We start from the raw sequence: 6,242 nt of genomic DNA, 5'->3' as shown, positions 1-6,242 counted from the left end.
GGTATAAGTACATCCATGTTTATGGCAACACAATTTGTCATAACTAAGTCTTGGAAACAACACAAGTGCCCATGAACTGAGGAATGGATAAAAAGATGAACTATTACTCAGCTATAAAAAAGATAAACCAGAGGCTTTTATAGGTAAATAGATACAACTAGAGATCATGCTCATAAGAGAAATAAATCAGATCCACATGTATGAATATTGTACTGTCTTTCTAGCATAAGAACTTAAAAGAATAAATAAAATCTGAAAGATACAATAGATACCGTGATAGGGGAAAAAACTTCAAAGGGAAGGAGCAATTGGGATGAGGGAAAGGAAAAAGAAAAAAGGAAGCGAAAAATGTTTATATACACACACAGAGAATAGCTTTGATAATTGTATTGCTGATTTCTGCTGGTCTATTGAAAGGAGCAGTTAATGATTAATTTTTTTCTCTCTTCTTTTTAATTTTTGTTTTGACTATTTTTACATGCTTATATCTGGCAATCTGAACAACTAATTTGAAGACAGCAGTATGCACTATAATCACCATTGTTGAATTCCTATGATTTTGTTTAGTAAAATTTTATATTGTTTCTAATGTGGTTTTTTTGTACTATTTTTTATTCTTTTTAAAAAATAAAATAAAAAGAAGAGGGTCGCGGCTAAGATTTCTTATTCATGAATGACATTTATTGTTCCAAGAACTTTGTATGTGTTATCGCTTGAAATCCCCACACCTTATCAGGGAGTGAAGCAATTGTTTTCACTATTTTGCAGACCACAATACCGCACAGAGACTTAGCTGTAATCACTCAGCTGATCAGTGAGTCTTCTGCTCTACTCATTCAGGTAAAACACAAATGCAATGAGGGCCTGAGCCAAAGTAGGCTGGTGGCAATGGACTGGTGGAAGTGAGTTGGGATTAACATAGACTTGGGGACCACTTGGCCATGTGTAAGGGCAAGAGAGAGAGGAGGTACTTGGATGAGAAAGTGTGAAGGGCCATCCAAACTATTGCTGCAGGCCACTCAGAAAGTAGTGATGATGTCAACTAAAAAAGGAGCTTTATTTTTGGAACAAGGTGATACCTTGATATCAGCCACCAACACCACTGCTCTGAACTGGCCTCCTTGCTTTCCCATTGGTCCTTATAATCCATTCTTTGTATGATCACCTCTGCATTCTAGAAAGCAGATCATATTGTTCCCTATTAAAATCTTCTGGTGTCTTCACAGCCAACAAATCAAAATTGTCCTGTCCTTGTGGCTGACAAATCCCCCACTAGGACTGTAGTCCATTTTATGCCATGATCACATCCCTCGTACTGGCTGGCTTGGCTTGCAGTTTGTTACCCACACTTGTGAATCCCAGCTGTTCTCTATGCATTGCTTCTGTTCCAGCCTCATAGATCCTTTGAAAATGCTATCCTACACTTGCTGGCTGTGCCCTTCAAAGGATGCCCTTCAATTACAATTTATCACATCTTCCATTTTTATCAATGACCACATCATTTAATCATATTTATTGGTGCACCCCTGTATTGGTTTCCTGTTGCTGCTATAGCAAGTGCCTGCAAACTTGGTGTGTTAAGACCACCAATATGAGACATTTTTTCTCTCCAAGTTCAAAATCAGCATGGCTGAGCTGAAATCAAGAGTCAGCAGGGTCCCCAAACATGAAGACCTAGGAAAGAAATCCACCTACTGTCTCTCAGTTTCTGGTGACCATCAGCATTCCTTGGTTTGTATCCACATGGCTCCAGTTTCTGAAGCCAGTACCTTCAAATAGCTTTTTGCTGTACCTTCACATTGTCTTCTCCTCTGTGTATCTGACAAATCTTCCTGCCTCCCTCCTTGAAGGATACATGAGACTATATTTAGAGTCTACCATTATAGACCAGGATAAATCTCCTATGTCAACATAGCTAATTACACCTGCAAAGATTCTCTTTCCACCTAAAATGGTATTTACTGGTTCTAGAGGTTAGGGCCTGACATATTTTTGGGGCCATTATCCAGCCCCTATGATTTGTAGCTCCATCCACTTACTCTACAGAGGAAATATGCTGCACCCCAGGTGTCTGTGTCTAGTATCCCACCCAGGGCATGGCTGATGCTCAATTATTTTTTATTAAATAGGTAAGTAAACATGCCTAAATATATTTTCTTCCAAAACATACTTGTTCTTATCTGTTCATAACTTAATAATAAGATATCATACTACTCTAACTTCTATAACAATAAAATAGCTTTCTATGCCAGTCATCTTACATAAATGAAAGTGTGATTTAATGAAATGGCATTTTATGAGCTTTAGGCAAATCAAACACATGAATTACCTTGTTTAAATTGAATGGCTCTTGTGTACAGTAGTAAGCATTGCTAAGTTGTCTATCTTGTTAATTCAGAAGTAGCACCATAGTCTGTATTACTCAACTTAATTACCTATAACTTGAAATTTTAGCTGAATTATTATTGTTACAAGTATGATTTTTACTTTCACTCATGAATGTTTTTCCAAATCATGTGACACTCAGAAAACTTTAGCAAAAGTATATGTTTTCAATGGGCTAAATAAAACCTTAAGAAACTATCAAACTGGGTTCTAACCCTTGCTTTGCAACTGATTGGCTGCATGACTCTGAATGAGAGTAGAAAAACCTACTCTGACGACTGAGGTTCCCACTCCAGATCCTTGAGCAGAGGGAGATAAGATGCACATGTGATATGTACCTCACCATTGTAGCCATTCTTTGCTCCTGTTGTCCACAAACATGGTAGGGGCAGGTAGAATTTATTTTGGAGCTTACACATAGCTTCTCAAGCTCACAAATACATGAACACATTGGCTTAAGCGTACTTAGTAGGCAGCCCTGTGTGAATTGCTGTCCTTTCAGCATGAGCCATATTCATTCTTTCCCCTCTTGCACTGACACTGAGAAACCTGGCATCGGATGGCAGAACCCAGATCAGGGTAGAGGAACAAGAGCTGAGACAAGTGAGACCAGTGGTGGCAAACCTAAGGCACTTGTACTGTTTTTCTTTTTAAAAAAAACATGTTAATATATGATTTTTTCTTTTCTTAACTAAAACTTCAGTATTAGCTCTCATTGCCATGTTGGCACTTGGCAATAAATAAGTGGGTTTTGGGTTGTAGTTTGGGCACTCATCTCTAGAAGGGGCTGTCAGAAAGGATGCAATCCTTGGGGTATCTGGTGTTTAAGTGGGGCTTCCTCTCCTCTGCTCAGGGTAGGTGCAACTGGCAGAGGGGAAGGAGGGGATGCCACCACCAGAACTGTTCAAAGGACAGATTGAGAGGGAGGGGAAGGATGTGCGGTAATGACCAGGTTTGCTTCAAGAAGAAACAGGTTAGAGAGGTGTGAGTCTTTTGGAACATGACACAAGGCCAGCCCCCTGGTCTGAGGCTAAGTAGTCCTTGAGCCAGTGGTCACAGAACATGTCAATGCAGAGGGTAATATTTCTTTGTAATTTCTTTTCTGCACTTTATTTTATCCTGGCTCACTACTTCATAGATTCTGAGATTTGTAACAGTCCCTAGAGATCATTTGATTCAAGCCCCCTGCCCATGTGGAAATCTTCTTTACACATTCAGAGCAGATGACCATCCTTTCTGGTGTCCCCTTTGTTATAACTTAGTTTCTATAGTGATAGGCTTTTATAGGGCATCATTAACTTAAGGACTTTACTTTTCAAGTTTTGTAGAAGCAGCTGCCTTTGCTCTATGTGTGTGTGTGAGACTATCTCAAATTAGACTCTGGGACTTTCTGGCCTCCTATGAGTGGAGGTAGAAAAGGGCAAAGGAGGACATGTCAGTCAAGACTCCTGGGCTGGTTTAAAGAGAGGAAGGAGTGATTGGAGGGCTGCTGGCTTCAGAAAAGTTGTTCTGACCTTGAGTGTTGTTCTAGTAAAATAACATTAATCAACACATTTGGTTTGTACATGTAACCCACATGCAGAGAATAATTTTAGAAACATCCAAAGCACTCACACAGAAATTAACATCTGGAGGGCCTGGGATTATTCAGTTTCTCTGTTGTACATTCTGCTCTTTTCACACTGTGGTGTGAGCATCTCCTGTATCATGCCACAGTCTTCCACACCACAGTCCCTAGTTACACTTCATATTCTGCAGAACAGCTGGGGATTATTTAACCAGCCCCTTCCAGAACCTCTCACTTCCTGCCTCCTCATGCTGGTCAGGGAAGCTTCTCTGGCAAAGCTCTTCTTAATCTGCCTTGACTCTCATCCAACACATGAGCACTTGTCCCAGTGCATCAGGATGGGATGATACAATTACAGTGTTTCCTGGGAGTAATCACTGTGGGGCGGCGGAGTCCATCTTCCGGCTTTGTGTGGATGATGTGTTAATTACACTCTGTCAAGCCACAAACTTCTATTCCCCAAGCCTCTCTCAGTAAGCATAAGCATTTTTTGTTTCATGCTGCAAGTGATGATAAGTCTAAATGGTCCCTTTGCATCAGCCATGGCTGCCAACTTTGACTCCACTGACTTGCTACAGTGAAGGCCTGAGGCTTGTATTGGACCAGAGTGGGCTGTGGCAGGACTGCCAGGCTTGTGTCCTGCGACAGCTCACAGAGGCCAAAGGGTAGACCCTGGGCCCCTACTTCAGGAAAGGCAGTCCTGCTCACATGCTTCCACCTCCTGTCCCTTCTGCTCTCTGCTGGCCCTCATCCAAAGGGGGCACTGCTGTGCTCATGAAAAGTGGTGGCAAACCTGGAAGTGGAAGGCAAACACTTGCAGCAGGATTCTAGGGAAACTTCCATGGAAACCTCCTGAGAAGGACAAAGTGACTCAGGGATCTAATGCTAAAGAATCATGCATATGTCTGGATCAGATGGACTTACTGATATTGATTATTCTGCCTTTGTAACACACACACACACACACACACACACACACACACACACACACACATTTTAACCCTTTAAAAAGTCCTTGGTCAATAGGATTTGACTTGCTGGCTTGACCTCTGAATCCCCCATTCTGTTTTACTTGCTCCTGACTGCACTACTGCTCATAAGGCCAGCCTTGGTACTTTGTCCCTAACCTGTGTGGCTCTACTAACTTTCATCTCTGTCCATGTGCATCACACCCTGGATATTGTCATTGTCTTGCCTCATCTTGCTCCCACCTACATTCTTTTGCTATATCTGCTAGTCTCACTGGGGGTCCTTGGGGTCAAGGTAGGCATCTTCATATAAAAGAGTACCCTTTTCTTCTTGTTATATTCTTGTTACTGGCTTAAACAATGCTGCATATGCTCTGGGTCTCTATCTTACCTGTGTGGCTTTGAAGGTGGTAGATGTGGATACAGAAGGAAAGGAAGGAGTAGGAAAGGAAGAGGTTCTGCACTGTGGTGTATGCGATTTCCCACCCCATGCCCCTATTCTAGCACAGACCTTCCCTTCTAGCTGTAGACGTGTGCACTTGACCCAGGCCAAGTTAATCGTGTACCCATTTTCCTAGGCATGGCCATCAGCCCAGGGCTGTGATATCCATATCAAGTTAATAAAAATTTGTCCCTGGATCCATATCAAGTTAATCAAAATTTGTATCCTTTTTATACTCAGGACACTTGGAGAGAAAAGCTCTTTCCATTGGGTTTGCTAAGCAAAGGCTGCCATGTTGTGTTCTATGTGGACAAGGTGAGCAAACAAAGTCAGAATTTAAAGCAGAACAAAGACAAGCAGAAGTGAAGAGAAAGAGAAGATGTGCTGTAGAGTCTTCAACCCAGCATGGTCTTTAGAATCAGGGTCCCCTCCATCACTACTTCATTTATGTGAAAATTCTCAGCATCTTTCACAATGGAGCCAATTCTTTTTTCTTTCATAAGTGAATTTTTGATGCCTTCTGATGTATGTGGCCAAAAGAAAACTGGCTAATGTGCACTCTGATGGCAGCAGGTGCCAGTTTGATTTGTGGGTAGGGAAAAGACATCACTCTAAGAAGTACAGAAAATAACACAAGGACAGTTTGAGGAAGGTTTGTGTCCTACAGGCAGGCAGAAGCAGTCTCCTGCCACAACAATTTGGATTATGAAAGCAAAATATGACCTTGTTTTATAATCAGAGGCTGGTGAAGCCAAGAGCGTGTGGGCTCCACTTGCACAAATTGCTGACATGCTGTCTTGGTTAATTTTATCTCATTGCTGGGACAAAATGCCTGACACCCCGAATTAAGGAAGGAAAGTTTTATTTAGCTCACAGTTAG

This window comes from Octodon degus, unplaced genomic scaffold, assembly GCF_000260255.1.
Source record: "Octodon degus isolate 3935 unplaced genomic scaffold, OctDeg1.0 scaffold00122, whole genome shotgun sequence".
NCBI lineage: Eukaryota > Metazoa > Chordata > Mammalia > Rodentia > Octodontidae > Octodon > Octodon degus.
This window is presented reverse-complemented; position numbering follows the sequence as displayed.